We start from the raw sequence: 19,169 nt of genomic DNA, 5'->3' as shown, positions 1-19,169 counted from the left end.
AAGGAGATGATAACTATGACATTGTTCTTAAAATGTTTGATGAGCATTTTATTCCAAATAAAAATGCAACACAATTTTAACCTTTGTGGCTTCTATATCATCAAAGATGAACTTGGAAGGGAGGATTTGGGATTTTAAACAAAGAATTTACAGAAATCTTGCAGTCAATGTTTTGAGCTGATTTTGGAAAAGGTGGTACAACTGGCCCATCTTGTGAAAATGCAAGTCACTCAGAAAGAAAGCAGTGAAAGGATGGTGCAAAAAGTACTGGTGGCAAAGAAAACACTTCAATAGGAAAATGAGAAGTACCATAAAAATGTTTCTTAAGGATTCCTTGGGTAATGGAGAATACAGGACAGATGAAGTATGCCCAAACAATGGAAATGTGCAAGAAATGTAAGGGGAAAAAAAGACACTTGGGAGAGGGTTTCTCAAAACAAAGGAAGAAGGGAGGGTAACCAGATGTACTTGCCCTTTAAGGTTTAAGAGGGCTCATGGGCTACTAGTATTTCATTTCAGGTTGTCTTGTAATACTACGTTTGGAACAGGAATTGCAGCCACCAAAGTGAAGCAATTGGTCTGAGAGAAACAGTTTAGAATTCATAAAGAAGCTCATGCTGCTGACCCTGGCTTTCTTGTCCTAACCCTCTGTTCCATGAGGGGGGTGAGCTGGAACTTCCTTCTGCTGTCAGTGAGGGGAACAAGCTGACCCTTTATCTGGATCTCAGAATCAGGACACCAAGATAGGCTAGGAAATGAAATTCACCAGGGTACCTATATTGTGTCCTAGTCCAGAATAAGACCTATTAGGAAAGAGAAGTGTATAATCCCTGCACAGCTGGGGAGAGACTTGGAAAGATGCAGTCTGTTGATATACTCTGGGGCAAGGTGGGCTGGTGCCAAAACAGGGATATTCGTTTGTAGTGTAGAGATAGCCTTAATCTATCACAAGAAGATTCACCTTTGCTTGGGTGTGAGACCTATTTCTCTGGATCTCTGTCCAAAGACGTCACTCATGAACAGGCTTGGAACATTAATGTCAAGATTTGTAATACCATTGTTAAATTAAAAATTGATTCACAGGAAGAGGTGACTTGGGACCAAGCTTTAATTGGAAGAAGCCCAGGGTAGTGTTCAATAGGTCACGTGGGCAGATACATTTCCTGGGCCAATTCAAAGCCTGTACTAGCTTCAAAGACAAGGAGTATGTGATTGTCACATTCTTTTTAGTGGGGCCATGCTCCAGCATAGCTGACCCTCGGACGGGGTCAGGCACCGAGCCTACCTGTGATAGATTCCTCTACTGAGAATGAGCCAACTCAGATCCACCTGGGATTAGTTAAGTGCCTAAGTGGCTGGGTGGCAGTTAATTAGCTATGGAACACCTGGGCCTAATAAAGGGTTATAATGGACCAGTCAAGGAAGGGCAGCAGAACAGAGGAAGCTCTTTTGAAGAGGGACTTCTCAGGGGAATTTGTTAGGGAGCTTACCAGGAAAGGGAATCTGGAAAAGGTACTCCTGGAGGAAAGAGCTTCCAAAGGAAAGTGCCATGAATCCCAGCCCCCAGAGATAACTGGTCCTAGTGAAACTTTATCAGACAGTGTCAGGTGGTTCAGATCTTGCAGGAACTACACAATGCTCCAGACAAGAGCTGCAGCAGTTTGACCTCTGTGCAGTCCCTGAGTCCAGACAGGCAACTCTTCTCCAGGTGATGGCAAGAGGCCTGACTCCAGAGGAGTCCCCTGTTCAAGAAGATCTTACTGGTAAGGAGCCAGGATGGAGACAGAGGGTCTGAAGGGGGGCAGACCGATCAGGTTAATTTCCACCTCTTTCTCTTCTATGATGCTTGAGTGAAGGCTTGTTTACATTTGGTCTTTGGTTAAATGACCGAGAACCCTGAAGAGGCACTGTTCACTATATAGAAGCCTCACTGATAGCCCATAAGGGGCAATGACTGAGACAAAACTGCAACTGCAGTTCCACATAGGGCTGCCAAGGGTGTAGGTGGGATGATGCTCAAGCCTTGACACTAGGAGGTGCTTAGAGGCGAGTGCCAACTATAACAGTCTGCTACAAGCAACCTTTTAGATAGAACTCACACAATGCATAGGAGAAATTGGGACAGTTTGGTGGAACTGGCCTGATTAAAGAAAAAACTATGTGGATCCTATTGAAAGAAAAGCCATGGCCTATGTACTCCTCTTATCTGCAATGATGCCACCCCTACAGTTTCCAAAAGTGAATGAACTCAATAGCATGGAGAAGAAAGGTGTAATAGACTTCAGAACTGAACCAATATCTCTATGGTGTCAGTTATGGGGAAAACATATATCGGCACAGATATATAGACCTAACAAGGCTCAATGAAACATTAAAGAGAGAGGTATATTCTTTTTACTGGGGAATATATAATCTCTAAGTTATTTGGTGTGGCAGTATTCTTATTAGATGCAGCTAGTGGATTCTAACAAGTTCCACTCCACCATGACAGTGCTGACACGACAACTTTTATAACACCATTCAGAGGATATTGTTTTTATCATTGTCCATTTGGCATCAGAGATGCCGCAAAAAGATTCCAATAGAAAATAAATAAGATTTTACAAGATCTGAAGGGAGTGAAGGTTTATATGTCTAAAATTTTGGTTTATGAGGAGTCTGAGGAACTCTAAGCCATAAGGAAGAGTTAACACCGTTCTGAAGGTAATTGGAGCTGAAGGACTGTGACCCAAGGACCTCTTAATGCCAACTGGCAAGGGGTTACAGAAATCTCATGAGTCTGGGGTTTACATTCTAGTTCACCAAAAAATGTTACATGAGATCTCAAATGTAAGCTCCTGTCACATTGGTCCTTAATATTGCTGTGAAATGTATGTACGGTGGCTGAAATGTTGGTGATGTTAGGGAGTTGACACCAGTTAAGCACAAGCAAGACTCCTTCATGCTGGAGGCATAGGGTAGCAATACACACAGTTTAGGATACCCCAAGAGCCATCACAAGGACTAAAACAATTGAGAAAAATATAGGTTAAGGTAGTCAGGGCATGCATCTAATAAAGAGAAAAAATATCAAAGCTGTATTTGAAATACCACCACATAAAAATGTATCAGAGCTGATGTGGTTCATGTGCATGATAAAATTTGAAGCAAATTCATACTTAACCTTTCATTTAAAAGGCCAAGTTGTTTAAAAACTACTTAATACAGACACTGTGAAGAAATGGGATAAAGCATAAGAATGTGCTTTTGAGGATTTAAAGAATCTATTGACTACATCCCCAGTTCTGGATTTTATGATGATTCTAAATCTACAGCTGTTTCAGCAGATGCCAGCAGCTATTGTCTTGGTAGGGTGCAACTCCAATTACCTGGACATAATTGGGCACCTGTAGCATATTGTTCCAGATAGTTTTTAGATGCCAAAACCAAGTACAATCCAATAGAGAGAAAATATTGGGCAACCATATGGGTACATGAAAGATTGACAAGGTATTATCTCTTTCTTGATAAGTCCACAAGTCACTTGTGTTGTCATTAAACAGTAAAGACCTAGTCAAGGTAACCCTCAAACAGTAGAGATATAAACCTACTGTAGTATATTCACCAGGGAAGTTCCTAGTATTCTTCTTGAGGAGCCCTTCCGATGCACCATTGAGATCAATTCATATGCTCAAGATAGAAGCACATGTGGGTGCCATTTTGAGTGGCATATCAGTGTCACCACATAAATTAGAACCGATATGTCACTGCAAACTGAATCTGAGTTTAGAAAACATTGTTAATTAATCATGTAACATGGAACCCACATCTAGCACATGATTTCTATGCATCACAGATGCCATAGGAAGTTCTCTGAAGCTAAAGACCTAATTGCCTTTGATAATTGTATCATAGTACCATAGTCCTTCCAAGAAAACATATTTAAAAAGATATATCAGGCAACGGGACCTTACTAAATGTTGGGAAGCGTCCCTGAATATCAGTGTGGTGGCCTCACATAGGCCAGGTCCAAAAACACAAGCTGATTTCTGTAATGTCCAGAAAGACACAATTCAAAGAACGTCTCATACACACAGCATTACCCAATAGGCCTTGGGAAAAAACAGCACAAGGGCTGTCTCAAAAAGAGAGACATATCTATCTGATAGCTACTGCTTTTTTCCAGATTTGTACAAATCTTATTTCTCATCTGATCCAAAACTCAGTGAGTCATAGAAAAGTTAATACTTCTTTTCTCAATTTGACATTCCATAAGAAAAATTCATGGCTGGTGAGCCACAGTTTGCTAGCTTGGGATATGGTACAATTTCCAGCACATTACTTCCAGCCCTCATCACCTGCAAGGGAAGTGTAGAGAGCAGGACATGCCGCTAAGAGATTTCTGCAGTAGCAGCAAAACAACCACTTTGGCTTGTCTGAACTATAAGGCAACCCCCACTTCAGTTGCTGGAGTAAGCCCAGCTCAACTGCTTATGGGTCAACAGATCAGAACAACTCTGCCAGCCTTAGAGGTAAATCTCCATTCTAAGTGGCCCTGCTTAAAGACTGGGAGGCTGAGACATGCTAAATCTCAGAATTCTCAGGCTTTCTCCTTTAACTATTGGAATATATCCCAAAGCTTACTCAAGCTTAAACTAGGAGATTCAGTCCTGATGAGGAAGAGATATTATGCAACACCAGCTGTTTTCATTGGCCGTAACTGCACCATGAAAGCCTAGGTAGCTGATACTGATCCAAGTACAGAGCTGTCGAAGAATCCTAAACCTGCTAAAAAGGAATCTTCACCTTTGAAATTAGGGACTCAGAGTTAATCAATTTTATAAAACCTTCCACAAGCCAAGATGATCTGATCTGTATGATAGATAAAGCTTTGGACTACTCTAGACCTAAATTTTGTTATTAAATATCAATTATTGTTAAAGATTGTTTGTTTATACACCAAAACTGTAAGAAGAAGCCAAGCAATGAAACTGGGAAGGTTCTAGACAGACATTTTGGAGAAAGACAGGAGGGGGAGAGGAGGCAGAGTAACTTATATTTAATACCTGTTTCCTTATTTTAATGAAGTACTTTTTCACGTGAGAAGAGTGATTCCTTCTATGATTCTTTACCATTGTCATGTGGCCAATGGAAACTAAAACTATCCTTCTTTTCATGTAAAACAATGAAATATGAAAACAGATAAGCAAAAATATTGTGTGGAATAAAAAGCATTCAATCGCTAAATGGACAGACAAAAAACAAACAAATCTCCCCAGACTTCAAATCTGAATTGCATCTATATTCATTCTAGATTTTTGGTTCCAACGCCGACCCTAAACCAGAAGAAATCTTATAAGAACAAGTATTTCAGCATAAAAATGGCAAAAAATCCTCAAAATCAGCTGACAATGAAATTCCCATCTTTTTTATGACAATGTTGTGAGACTTCATTGCTATCCAATCTGAAACAAATTACAGGCCTGATTCATTTTATCTGGATGCAGAATTAAATGCTGCCCCTTTAGCCCATTAAAACCGAGAAAGCATGCTGCTTTCTATGATCATTTTAAAAAGTATTCCACCACCTTGTCTGATTTTCACCAAGGATACATGTCAAGAGGTTTCCTTTCTTCCAGAGTGTGATTTAGTGTTTTGGCCAAATCTGTGCACTGATTTGAGATTTCCTCCTATACTTCCAGTATGAGCTTCCTTTTTTGCATTATAAAGGTTATCCATTTTTACACTGTCCAGATTTTTGTTTCACAGAGATGGAAAAGACCTTTATCATTCATCGTCTAGTTCAACCCGTGCCACTGCAGGATTGTGCCGTACTCCATATAGTATGCTCTAGACCAGTGTTTCTCAATTGGTGTTCCGCGGACACTGTTAGGGTTCCGCGAGAAAGTGACATCGCACCGCTGAGAGCAGCTGTTCTCCATGCCGCCGAAAAAGGGAAGATGTCCCGGATTTTTCGGCAGAGGGTATCGAGTATGAGTGTAATTTCCCCGCGGAGCCTAAATGGTTCCGTGGGGAAATTTAATTGAGAAACGCTGCTCTAGACTGTGTACAGCCCTGAACAGGATGCAAGGAATCTTCAATATTCCCGGCTTATAGCCACTGTGCAAGCACAGCTGCAGTTCTGGTGCAACAACTCCACCAAACTAGCTTCACTCCCAAAGTGTGTACGGCCATGGCTCCACTTCCTCTCTTCTTTAACACCCCAACCTCCACACGAGCAATGCACAAGGGTATGTTTGCTGTATTCTGTGAAATGATGGGTCTGCTGTAAGGTTGCCACCTGTCCAGGCTTTCCCAGGATCATCCCTTTTTTGAGGTAACTGTCCCAAGAAATCTGTAAGCATGCTCAGTACACTCTGTCAACTGTCCAATTTTATGGGCTTAGGATCATCCTGACTGTTCTATTAGTTTGTGCACCATTGGTGGTAACTCTAGTCCAGAGACTGCTTTCCCTCTGTGCTAGTCTGAGATTGATGCAGAGGGAGAGCCAAAACACCCTTGCCCCAGGGTTGGGAACCCAGAAAGGCAACACCTGACTGGAAGCAGGTAGGCGGGGCCAGGCCTTTAAAACCCAGGCCTGCTCGCTCAGTCAAGGGCCAGCGGCTGAGGGAGAAGGACGCCTCTCCCTTGGTGCTGGAGCCTAGGGCCACGCCCAACATCAACCCAGAGGAGAAGTTGCTGGATCTACTCATGGCGTGGGCCCCTGCAGATCTGGAGGAACTGCCTGAACTGTACGAGTGGAGGGAGACCCCCGGATCCTACAACCCGGAAGAAGACCTGCCAGAGCTGCCTACTGCCTGGGACCCTGAGGACTTAGAGGAACTGCCCTCTGCAGAGGACCCTGCACAGTTTCCAGACCTGCTGCCGGTTCATGGTAGGGACTCATGGGACTTCTGCACGCCATCTACCCCAGTGACCCAGAGGGAGACGACTAGCCCCAGGTACTCTAGGGAGAAGGTGGGAGGAAGAAGCCCAGGGAAGCCGAATATGGTCCGACTGAGCTGACACTCGCTGTGAGTCAGTGCGTTTCGGCCAAAGCCCCACTGACCCAGTGACGGGACACCCCATCACTGACAGGGCCCTGGGCTGGGATGCAGTGAAGGTGGGTGGGCCTGCGTCCCTCTCCCCCCTTTCCTACCCCGACCTGGGGTTAATGCCCGTTAAGTGCCAGAATCTGTCCCTTACTGCCCGCCATGCTCTGCCCTGCCGAAGGCCGGGTATAGACTACTTACTCGCCCTGTCCAGGGCTCGAGACTGTGTTTGCTTGCCTGCCCTCTAGAGGGGCTAGGCAATAGACTGCTTCCTTAGGTGCCGGGAGGTGTGGCCTCCCTCTGAAACTGACTCAGAGCGAGAGCCACCGGCGCCGCCCCCTACAGGGGATCTTCTGCAATGCCCTTTAAGAAGATTGAAAAGCAAGAATACCAGTGTAATTGCCAGGATGGTCTCTGAAGCTTTTTAAAAAAATTGGCGTCACATTAGCTATCCTTCAGTCATCTGGTACAGCAGCTGATTTAAATGATAGATTACATAACACAGTTAGTAATTCTGCATTTTCACATTTGAGTTCCTTCAGAATTCTTGGGCAGATATCTGGTCCTGGTGACTTATTACATTTCATTTATCAGTTTGTTCCAAAACCTCCTCTAATGACACCTTAATCTGGGACAGTTCCTCAGATTTGCCACCTAAAAAGAATGGCTCAGTTTTAGGAATATCCCTCACATCCTCAGCCATGAAGACTGATGCAAAGAATGAATTTAGTTTCTCCGCAATAGCCTTATCTTCCTTGAGTGCTCTTTTAACATATCTATCATCCAGCGGTCCCACTGGTTGTTTAGCAGGTTTCCTGCTTCTGATGTACTTTAAAAAAAAAATGTTGCTGTTACTTTTTGAGTCTTTAGCTAGCTGTTCTTCAAATTCTTTTTTGGCCTTCCTAATTTTATTTTTACACTTCACTTGTCAGGGTTTATGCTTCTTTCTCTTTTCCCCAATAGGATTTAACTTCTCCTTTTTAAAGGATGCCTTTTTGCTTCTAATTGCTTCTTTTACTTTGTTGTTTAGCCACGGTGGCACTTTTTTGTCCTCTTACTATATTTTTTAATTTGGGTTATACATTTAAATTGAGCCTCTATTATGGTGTTTTTAAAAGTTTCTATTCAGCTTGCTGGGATTTCATTTTTTGGCACTGTACCTTATTAATTTCTGTTTAACCAGCTTCCTCATTTTTGTGTAGTTCCCTTTTCTGAAATTAAATGCTATCATGGTGGGCTGCTTTGGTGTCTCTCCCTCTTCCCCAGATGTTTCATTTGATTGTTATGATCATTATTAACAAGCGGTTCAGCTACATTCACTTCTTGGACCAGATCCTGTGGTCCACTTAGGACTAAATCAAGAATTGCCTTCCCTTTTCTGGGTTCCAGGACTAGCTGCTCAAAGAAGCAGTCGTTTAAGGTACCAAGGAACTTTATCTCTGCATCCCGTCCTGAGGTGACATGTACCCAGTCAATATGGGGATAGTTGAAATCCCACATTATTACTGAGTTTTTAATTTTTATAGCCTTTCTAATCTCCCTGAGCATTTCACAGTCATATGACCATCCTGGTCAGCAGTATATCATTACTGCTATATTCTTCTTATTCAAGCATGGAATTACTATCCATAGAGATTCTGTGGCACAATTTGTTCATTTAAGATTTTTATTTCATTTGACTCTATGATTTCTTTCACATATAGTGCCATTCCCCCACCAGTACGACCCTAGTCTGCCTTCTGATATATTTTGTACCCTGGTATTACTATGTCCTGTTGACTAACCCCACCAAGTTTCTGTGTTGCCTATTATATCAATATCCTCATTTAAAATGAGGCACTCAAGTTCACCTGTTTTAGTATTGAGACTTCTAGCATTTGTATATAAACACTTTAAAAACACTTTTTAGCTGTCTGTCATTATGTGATGTATTTGAATGGGACTCTTTTTCATTTGACTGTTTCTCATGAGACCCTATCCATATTTTATCCTCTTCCATCATCTCCTCTTTATAGACAATCTCCATTAATAGATCCTCCCCAAGGGATATCTCTGTCTAAACCACATGTTCCTCTGCATCTGTTGGCTTTCCCCCAGTCCTTAGTTTAAAAACTACTCTACCATCTTTTTAATTTTACATGCCAGTAATCCGGTTCTATTTTGATTTAGGTGGAGCCCATCGTTCCTATATAGGCTCCCCCTTTCCCAAAAGATTCCCCCAGTTCCTAATAAATATAAACCCCTCCTCTCTACACCTTTGTCTCATCCACATATTGAGACCTTGCAGTTCTGCCTGTGTAACTGGCCCTGCACATGGAACTGGAAGCCTTTCAAAGAATGCTACCGTGGAGGTCCTGGACTTCAATCTCTTACCTAGCAATCTAAATTTGGCCTCCAGGACCTCTATCCTATCATTCCCTATGTCATTGGTAATTACATGTACTATGGCCACCAGCTTCTCCCAGCACTACACATAAGTCTGTCTAGATGTCTTGAGAGATCCACAACCTTTGCACCTGGAAGGCAATTCACCATGCAGTTCTCCCACTCATCACAAACCCAGCTATCTGTGTTTCTAATGATCGAATTCCCCATTACTATTACCTGTCTTTTCCTAATAACTGGAGTTCCCTCCCCCAGAGAGGTATCCTCAGTCTGAGAGAATACCATGATATCATCTGGAAGAAAGGTCCCAACTAAGGAATCGTTTCCCTCCACTCCAGTTTGATGTTCTCCTTCCCTGAGACTTTCATCCTCCTCAACATCTTTTACTAACCTCCTGGAATAATTTAGTGACATACTTAATACTAATTTAATCAAGTTACAGAAAGCAAGCATGAAGTCTAGGTAGGCAGCTAATCATTTCTGTGTTTTGATGTATTCATCTTATGAAGAGAAAATATAATTTCCGCTCCTGAACTCTTTTAAAATGCCTCATGTATTTGACTTCTCTTATTTTATTTATGACTTGCGGGACATAAATGCAAAATGTATTACTCTTTTATTTTACTCATGACTAAAAGGTGAGTGACTGTACAGAAAGGAAAGTTTGATGAACTAAAAAGATATTATGTGGAAATAGTGAATATTTTAGCAATAAAGCCAGTGGGTATTGGTCCACTGAAGTCAATGGCCAAACTCCCATAACATTGACTTCAAAGGGATCATAGGATCAGACCCTCCTTATCAACAAACCCATATAATGCATGTAACCCGTATAATGCATGAATAAAGTATGTACTCTTAGACAAGTTAATTTTTTCACCCTACTCTGAAAATTTAAAGCTGGTTAGTGTATTGAACAACATTAAAGCAAGTTATTTTATTTTAATTTCATAAATGGTGTCTATCAAACTGTGATGTGCTCTTCCAAACATTTCTATATTGTGCTTTACTTATATAACCTGTCTTCTGAACTCTCATTAGAATTTTTTTTAATTGATAGCATTTCTTCCAGTAACCAAACAAGACCTACAATCACAGACAGAAAATGGAAAAAATCATTGTCTTCTGTTGGACATAATTTCTTCATTACTTCTACTTTTCTATTTGTCTGGAACCAGAAGTAATAAGTGACTAGTATACAAAAGCATCCTCCCAGTAATGATGTGCATATGGGAGAACATTTTAAATTGCTATTGATCTTCAAATAACTATTGCTGGGCAAACTAGATTCCACAAGTTTCATTCTAAAAATAAACCACATTTTAAAACAAAAGTCCAATAAATGGAGTAGTATCAGACTCCATTATCTAGTTGAGTTTTCCACTCTGTGGTCTGAAACTTTAAAACATCTGTATATAAGTACTACAGTAACAAAATAAAATAACTGAGTTTATGTGAAATGTATGTTCTCCAGGTTAAGCTGTGCACAGTTTTTCCTATGACTTTTTTTTTTTTAAAAAAACATGAATTTCTTTAAAGTGTTTTCTAAAACAGTCATGTAAGTACTATACCTGTGCAATAATCCTGATTGTTTACAAATAGTTATAACAAGCAAGTTAATCTGAAGTTATAAAAATAATTTTAAGGAAACTGGAATACCAAGAAGCTCCAAGGGGCTGCTGGAATATTTATGGAAATACATGAAGGAGTTTGAAATGCATATGTCTCTCAACCTGGAAAAGTAATCACTTGAATTAAAACTATTTTTAAGAAATATTTCATTTTAAAAGAACTTAGACAAAGAAATGTAATTAAAATATATCTTTATTTAGCTTAATGCTAAAAGAAACAGTAGCTTCGGGAGGATGGAAAGTATAGTTTCAGTTATATCATAACATGTTCGTATTATTAATAGAGTTTCCAGCTAGGCCAATTTGTTTTTATTTATAGTTGGAAAAGTAGAATTTTGATATACCTAAAAAAGCCATCACTTATGATATTTAAATGAGCCAGATTTTCTATATTCAAGTATTGACAGTGCATTAGTTGGTAACAACCAGCTATGAAGTACAGTTATATTCACATTTTAAATGTATGTGTAACTGGAATAATGTACTATCAACATGTCATTGCAATGGATAAGAGAGTTATGCTGTTATCCTTGCGTATACAAAATGTCACTATACTTTCTAGCAAATCTAGTACTGGGAGGTTGTGTATATACAAAGGAAAACCTGGAACAGCTCACATGCCATGGATTCATTACTTTACAGTAGCTGTAATCAGCTACATATATTGCAGATGGTTGGTGTTCCTAGTTAAACAGTAGGCATATTTAGAAAACCAATGTTCTAGAGGTGTTGTTGTTGGTCTTCAGAGGTTGTCACAAGACAGCTCACCCCTTTGCCTACTATGCAGTAATTCCCTTGCCTGAAGCTCAGCGTGTGAGGGACTTCTAGTCTTGTTTAGGTAAACAGATTTGTGACTGCTTATTTTATTACTGTCTCATAATAAGCCACTATTGTTTATTGCAGGTGGCTGCCCAGCAGGTGGGGAAGTTAAGGAATTGTATATGTGCGTGTGTCAGGGCATCGGTTTTCCCGTAAGGCGAGGTATCCTGTGTGAAAGTGTGTGTGTGATATGTGGCAGTTAATATAGCACTTATTGGTTCCAGGAACCTCAACAGCAAAATGTTTCCTGCTCTTTGACATTGATGGAAACAATTTATTATTTCTATTTTGTTGTTTTCACATTTGTTTGAGGAGAAGTTGCATTCCAGTTTTATATTATGATCTACATTGGGGGTTTTTTCTTAAATAAAGGAGGAAAACTATTCTATCAAAAATGAATGTATACAAATAAAATAAATATAAAAGGGATTAAAAAGAGGACTTTTTTCACAGGTGTGAATAGCACGTTTTCATATAATTTTTTCTCTCTAATATTGTATCATATTGCCTCTTTAATCAGTAGCCTGTTTCCTCATTAAAAGATTTAAAATAAAATAGGTTTGACTAGCTCAGCCCTATTTTACAGAAAACAAGTGAACAATGTCACAAAACCATCATGCACAAAGTATGACCAGCAACACATAAGATTTGCCTTTGTGATCTTGGCTAACATATCTCCACCCTACACTGTTGTGTTGTGTGCTAGTTGTCAACCTAGTTAGTGGTGGCTGCATTTCTTCGTTGCTGAGAGTACATAGTCTACAAAGTGCTTTGGAGTCCTTCAACGTGAAATGCTGTCTATAAAAGTAAGTTATAAGTCAAGATGGTCAGGAACACAGTCCCATGTTCCAGATGTCTTTGAATCTCCCACTGCTAGAAACTGGGACTGGACAACAGGATCTGTCAAAATTGCCCTGTTCTGTTTATTGTCTCTGAAGTATCTGGTACTGGCCACTGTCTGAAGACGGGATACTGGATTAGATGCACCATTTGGCTGACCCACTATGGCCATTCTTATCTTCTTAAGTTTATTAATATTGCTAAGAAGCTAACAATGATCTACATGCTCTTATATTTGCATTCTAGTTAGTATCTGACTAAAAAGTGGAATTCATTAAAAACACACACACATGGCTAAAACCTACATTGTGCTAAAACCTACATTGTTCAAAAAAAAAAAGAGGGTGTAAAAATGTACATCAGTGGAATTTATAAGCTCCTGAAGGTAGCTACTGTGTCTTCTTTCTGTTTGGAATTCGCCTAACATGTTTCAGAAGCAAATAGTAAATGATCTGAACAGAGAGATGTCCAGGTAACATCAGCCCTTGCAGCATATTCATTATTAATTGGGAATGCTTTGTAAATTAGTGGGGAGGTTGTCAATCCATCCAGTGCACATCTTCTACTGTTATCAGTAAGCACTAGTTAGTTTATCCCTGCTCAGTGGAAAAGCAAAGTGCATTCAGTAATTCATCTATTCCCTTTGCCTCAGCTCTCCTGGTGGAATCTGGCCTAGATGGCAAGATTCGTGTAGCACAGGATACACCAGACAATGTCTGTGCCTCATTTCCATGCATTGGTCAGGACGGGACTTAGCCCATATTTTGGAGAGGTTGTATAGGAATTTCCAAAGAATTTATATATAACATTATGGAGAATAATATAGCAGTCTCTGTCTCCCTATCTCTGTAATGTATGACTTACAAAAGGTGGTAGAACTGAGTGAAATGAAAATGAAGTGTGGTATACTCCTAACATGTAAAATACACTTATCAATTAGAGGAAAAATTGGAAAATGTGACTAAGGGAAAAGTTCATAAGTTAAAGCTATCAACAGTCTAGCTTAACTTTCTGACTACATATTTTTAAATGACCAATTACTATGATACTCAATCAAAATGAGTACTTGTCATACCAATTATAGTAACTCATGATACATACACTCCGGGCCCAATCCTACTCATTTTGAAATGAATGTAAAAATTCCCATGCAGTTCAGTGTGACCTAAACGAAGCCCTTTTTGAGGTAGAGTGCACTGCTATGAAGAAACAAATTCACCAAAAGTGTATGCCTATTATAAACTTAATTTTTATGTACAATACTCTGAGTGGAAAATACATGTTACAGCACATTACTGTCTTAAGGTTTTGGTTTTTAAATTAACTGAATTTGGCAAAAAGAAATGTTAAATACTTGGATAATAAACAGATGTTAACTAAATATTAAATAGATTTGGAAGGCGGTGAAAATTGTGGAAAGGAAAATAGGTGAAACATGTACTGACATATCATTGACACAGCATTTCAGTGCTGTTGCTGTAGACTGCATGCAAGATAACTACACTTCTTTAAAAAAAATACACTGTATTTCAGCTGTAAACTATGATCCTTTTATGTATGGCCAAAAAATGGTCATACCTGTTAGGCCTAATGGGGTATTTCACAGTTGGATTTCCTTGTGCAATCATACTTTTACCTACCTTTTGCTCATATAATATCACTTGGTAATACACATAGGGTGCGAATGGCATGATTCAACTAACTTGTGTAGCAAAAATCTCCTGTGTGTAAAGTTATACATCTGCTTAAGTGTTTGCAGGATCAGGGCGTACTATGAAACACATCTGATATTTTTGGAATCTTAAATAATTTTCAAATAAAATGTTTATCCTTCCATTATCACAAAATGCACCTTCTTTCTGCAGAGTGGGTAAAAAGAGAACGTTTTGACAATAATAGTAGGGAAGAGACCATACTTCAGTCATTAGCTTTGTAGAATTATAATAATATTTTATACTTGCAGACTCATCTGAGAACACGTTGATTAAATCTCACAACACAACTCTGAGGAAAGCATAGCGGTCACTGTTAAGAAGTTACCATTTCCCACACTCTGGTATTTGAGCGGTCTTTTCCCCTTTCTAAGTACTGAGAAATACTATGCAATAACTTGTTGTGTTGTTGTAGTCATGTCAGTCCCAGGATAGTAGAGAGACAAGGTGGGTGAAGAAATCTTTTATTGGACCAACTGCTATTGGTGAAAGAGATGAGTTTTCAAACTTACACAGAGCTTGTCGTCTTCAGGTCTGTGTAAGCTCAAAAGCTTGTCTCTCTCACTAACAGAAGTTGGTCCAATAAAAGATATTACCTCACCTACCTTGTCTCTCTAAGATGCAATAACTGTTAGTGTTGACTTTTTAAATGGTGGTAACTATAAATATTCTCCTCTGTTTACAAATGGGAACATGAGGACTGGAAATGTTAAGTCATTTGCCTAACTGTGTCGCTGATAGATAGGGTTGCCAATTTTGATTGGCTGTATTCCTGGAGGTTTCATTACATGACATAATCTTTAATTAAATATTAATCTTTAATTCCTGGAGACTCCAGGACAGTCCTGGAGGGTTGGCAACCCTACAGTAGAGATAGGAGGTGATCATAAATTTTGGGACTCTGCTTACTCCTTCCTCTAATTTGGAAGTGGCTGAACGATTTAAATACTTTGATCTTGTAGAATGAATGTGCATGAAAATTGACAGGGAGGGAGTGATGTAACTTTTTAAAGTAATGAACTGGGAGCAGGACTCCTGGGTTCAATTCTTAACTCTGCCACAGACTTGCTCTGTGACCTTTGGCAAGTTGCTTAATCTGCATCTTAGTTCACATACATGCAAAATGGGGATGAAAGTACTTACCTACATCACAGCATTGTGAAGCTTAACTAATGCCTGGAAATCACAGATTTGCAAAATAATATTGTTTTCAACAGATAATGGTACAACACATAATGTGTAATGTGCTACTTTTATATTGCATTGAAAATCTAAAGACTATTGTTAGAAGATTCTACAAACATCTTTGACTTGAAGGGGATGTTTATAATAAATGATAACTTTTAATTTGGTAAACAATGCTAGCTTTTTACAATTATTTTTTTTTGTAAATTGAAATCATAGTGGACCAATATCTGCCCTGATTTTTGCTCCATGAAACTCAACTGACTACAATAGAGTGTAAAGCAAGGTAGAATTTCATCCCGTATTAGCAAATACCACGCTGCCCATTAAAGTTCCATGGCCTATTTATATCAGTGGGGCAGATTTTTCCAGACTATAAACATATTTTAAAAACACATTTTATAAACCTATGGCATGTTAAAAGCTAATTACAGAAGCAAACAAATACTTATCATAATCTTCAATCCTGGAGACACGCACGTGTGTAAGTGTTTGCAGAATCAGGGCCTTATTTCCTGTACATGAGAATACATTTTGCATATTGGCAAGATGTCAGTTGTTATAGCATGTTTACTTAACATTAGACCTTTTGGGTATGTTAAATAAAACTTTCAAATGGTCTCAACAATTCTAATTTAAACTCATAAGAACGGCCATACTGGGTCAGACCAATGATCCATATAGCTCATTATACTGTCTTCTGACAGTGGCCAGTCCCAGATGCTTCAGAGGGAATGAATAGAATAGATAATCAAGTGATCCATCCTATTTCCCATTCCCAGCTTCTGGCAAACAGCAATCCCTGCCCATCCTGGCTAATAGCCATTGATGGACCTATCCCCCATGAACTTATTTAGTTTTCTTTTAACCCCATTTTGAACTCATTGCAAAACCATTCTCAACCTATCTAGTAAACTGCATGGAGTTTTTTACTTGAGAAGATGTGTGCGATACAGAGATGTCTTCTTTGTATTGATTCAGGCCACAGGTGTAGATGCAGTAGAAATAATACTGTACATCAAATAAGAGTGTCAAATTGATATTAAGAATAAGAGCATTTTGTAGTTCGAAACAGATTGTAATATTGTTTCCCAGAAAATTAAAAGCTGAGTATTTTATTCATCCTCAAATTCATACATGCCTTTTAAAATGTTTATCCAACATTTGACCTTCATATTTTATTAATATCCTAGTATTGCTTAATTGTAGAATATTGTAATTCATTTTCACTGCTGAGTTGGTTATAATTATGTTTTTATTCTTGGAAGAATCTAGAATCCCTTGTATAAAACTGCATAGGGTTTTGCAGACATGAAAGACCATATATTTCCTAAAAAGAGAAAGAGACCTTTTTCAATACTGTACTCTAGAACAGTGGCTCTCAACCTTTCCAGACTACTGTACCCCTTTCAGGAGTCTGATTTGTCATGTGTATCCCCAAGTTTCACCTCACTTAAAAACTACTTGCTTACAATATCAGACATAAAAACACAAGTGCCACATCACACTGTTACTGAAAAAATGCTTACTTTCTCATTTTTAACATATAACTATAAAATAAATCAATTGGAATATAAATAGTGTACTTACATTTCAGTGTATAGTATATAGACCAATATAAACAAGTCATTGTCCGTATGAAAGTTTAGTATGAACGGACTTCACCAGTGCTTTTTATGTAGCCTGTTGTAAAATTAGACGAATATCTGGATAAGCTGATGTACCCCCCTGGCTGACCTCGGCATACCCCAGGGGTACATGTACCCCTGGTTGAGAACCACTGCTCTAGAAAGAGTGAAAAACAAAGAGAAAAAGAAAATGATGATTGTTTTTCTCTAAGGCTATTAACTAATGTGAAAGCAAATAGTCTGACTGAAAATCAGCTAACAGAAGGGGATTAGAGAGTAGATCTGAGAGTGGCTTGATTTCTAGCAGTGCTGTCTCTTCAGACAGTGATGAGATACAGGCAGAGAAGCCAGGAGCTCTCCAGATGGCTAGGGAAAGTGTTTGTCTTGGGTTACTGCAGGGCAGTCTGGACTCTTAAAGCAGGCAGCCTTGGGAAGGCATCATTAAGGAGCAAGTTACGTGTCCACCCAGTAAAAGAGAAAGAAAGAAAGAGTAGGAAGACTGCCCAAGAGGGACTGTGCTTGCCTATTGTTAACATATACTTGACCCCTACTAACCTCCTCACGACACAGATGTCTCCTACCTCTACCGCCTCCCACTGCTTTAAGCCCTCCCCCCCTGCACCTGGGTAGCGGAGCCAGGCCGGCTGTTTGCAGTATGCTGTTTGACTTTAGAGGTGGCTGGTAGCAGAGAGAGAGCCACAGACACAGCGGAGTCTTTCTGCAGGCGGATCTGCACAGACATTGCATGGAGCTTCTCTTCCAAGGCAGACACAAGGCAGTCCTGCAAATCTATGCATCGCCTTCTTAAAGAGAGACAGCCAGAGACACCACCACTGACAGTAGCAATTCCCTGCACTCCAGAGCACATTTGTCTGCAGCAGCAACAGAAAGGGACCCGGGCATTATCTTCACTTGGAGACTTTGTTTTATTTGTGGTTCTCGCTCCTTTCTCCTGGACCCAGTCGTCTCTCTCGCACCGCTCCCTCTTTGAAAAGCGGCTGGAGTTCCTTCTCGGCTCGTTTTGACTTTTTTGTGGACGTGGATCAGAGGGACTGGGAAGGGAAACTGTATTACACTGCATTCCCCTCTCCCACTCCCTCTCCCCTCCAGCAGCCTGGGCTGGCGGCTCTCCCCCAAGGAGGACGGGAACTTTTATTTTCAGCTCACAGCCTGTGGCGAATGGTGGGACTCTCCGGCCCCTTTCAGTGTAAGTACCGAGAAGGGCGCGCAGGGGCTTGTCAGCGCTGCAGCCCCGGGCCCAGAGCACGGGGTGGGGGTAGGGAGCAGTCGGTCTCCCCATTCTGTTCCTTTCCTTTTGTGGGATTGGTTTTAGGGTCGGTCTAACGCAAGGGCTCTCCTGGCTGTAACTAACCCACTCGGAGCGACGCTGCAGGGTTAGAATTGCATGCACCAGCCCCGCGTACAATTCTGTACTAATTCTTCAGAGTGCAGAAGGAAAACCACCCAGTTTTGCAGGGAAATTAGCATTTTCAAGCAAAATTCATTGTCATCTTCCGTGCCAGAGTGTTCGTCTCGTTTTAGGATCTGCTTTTCTCTCGCAAAGACCACAGCGCTAGCCAGTGTGATCTAGAGTGCCTGAAATATTTCGGGTGTTTCCCCCCACCCCCCTTCCCGTTACAATAGTCGGTTTATGTAGAGTTGGCAACATCGCTGCTGGCTATTTTGCAAGAAATATTTCAGCCAGTGCACATCGCATTTAACTGCATTGCAATCTTGAAAATCTATCCGCTTCCTAAAACGACGCGGCAGCATTATTCTTGCATTTCCAAAGTTGCAACACAATTTTACTCTGCTAATCTTGAATCAGATTCCAAAGGTTTAATTCCAGTAATTCATTATTTAGCTTTTCAGTAAGGGAGATCAAAGAATGCAGAACCCTGATCCGGATGAGTTAGATGAGTGTTAGACTTTTGATGA

The 19,169-nt window shown here is 40.1% G+C and overlaps 1 protein-coding gene across 1 annotated transcript in view; it reads left to right on the top strand.

Annotated features, from left to right (window-relative positions):
• The first annotated feature begins 18,230 nt into the window (after window positions 1-18,230).
• Window positions 18,231-19,169, top strand: part of RUNX1T1 (RUNX1 partner transcriptional co-repressor 1) — a 134,338-nt gene continuing 133,399 nt past the window's right edge. Inside the window, exon 1 of the mRNA XM_067536356.1 lies at window positions 18,231-18,438. The gene's annotated coding sequence lies outside the window, so the exon portion shown is untranslated. The remainder of the gene's footprint in view (window positions 18,439-19,169) is intronic.

Source organism: Emydura macquarii, unplaced genomic scaffold (genome assembly GCF_026122565.2).
Source record: "Emydura macquarii macquarii isolate MOO-44397 ecotype Brisbane River unplaced genomic scaffold, CSIRO-AGI_Emac_v2 contig_383, whole genome shotgun sequence".
NCBI classification, from domain to species: Eukaryota; Metazoa; Chordata; order Testudines; family Chelidae; genus Emydura; species Emydura macquarii.
Note: the sequence above shows the minus strand (reverse complement) of the source record. Positions and strands in the feature narration are given on the sequence as shown.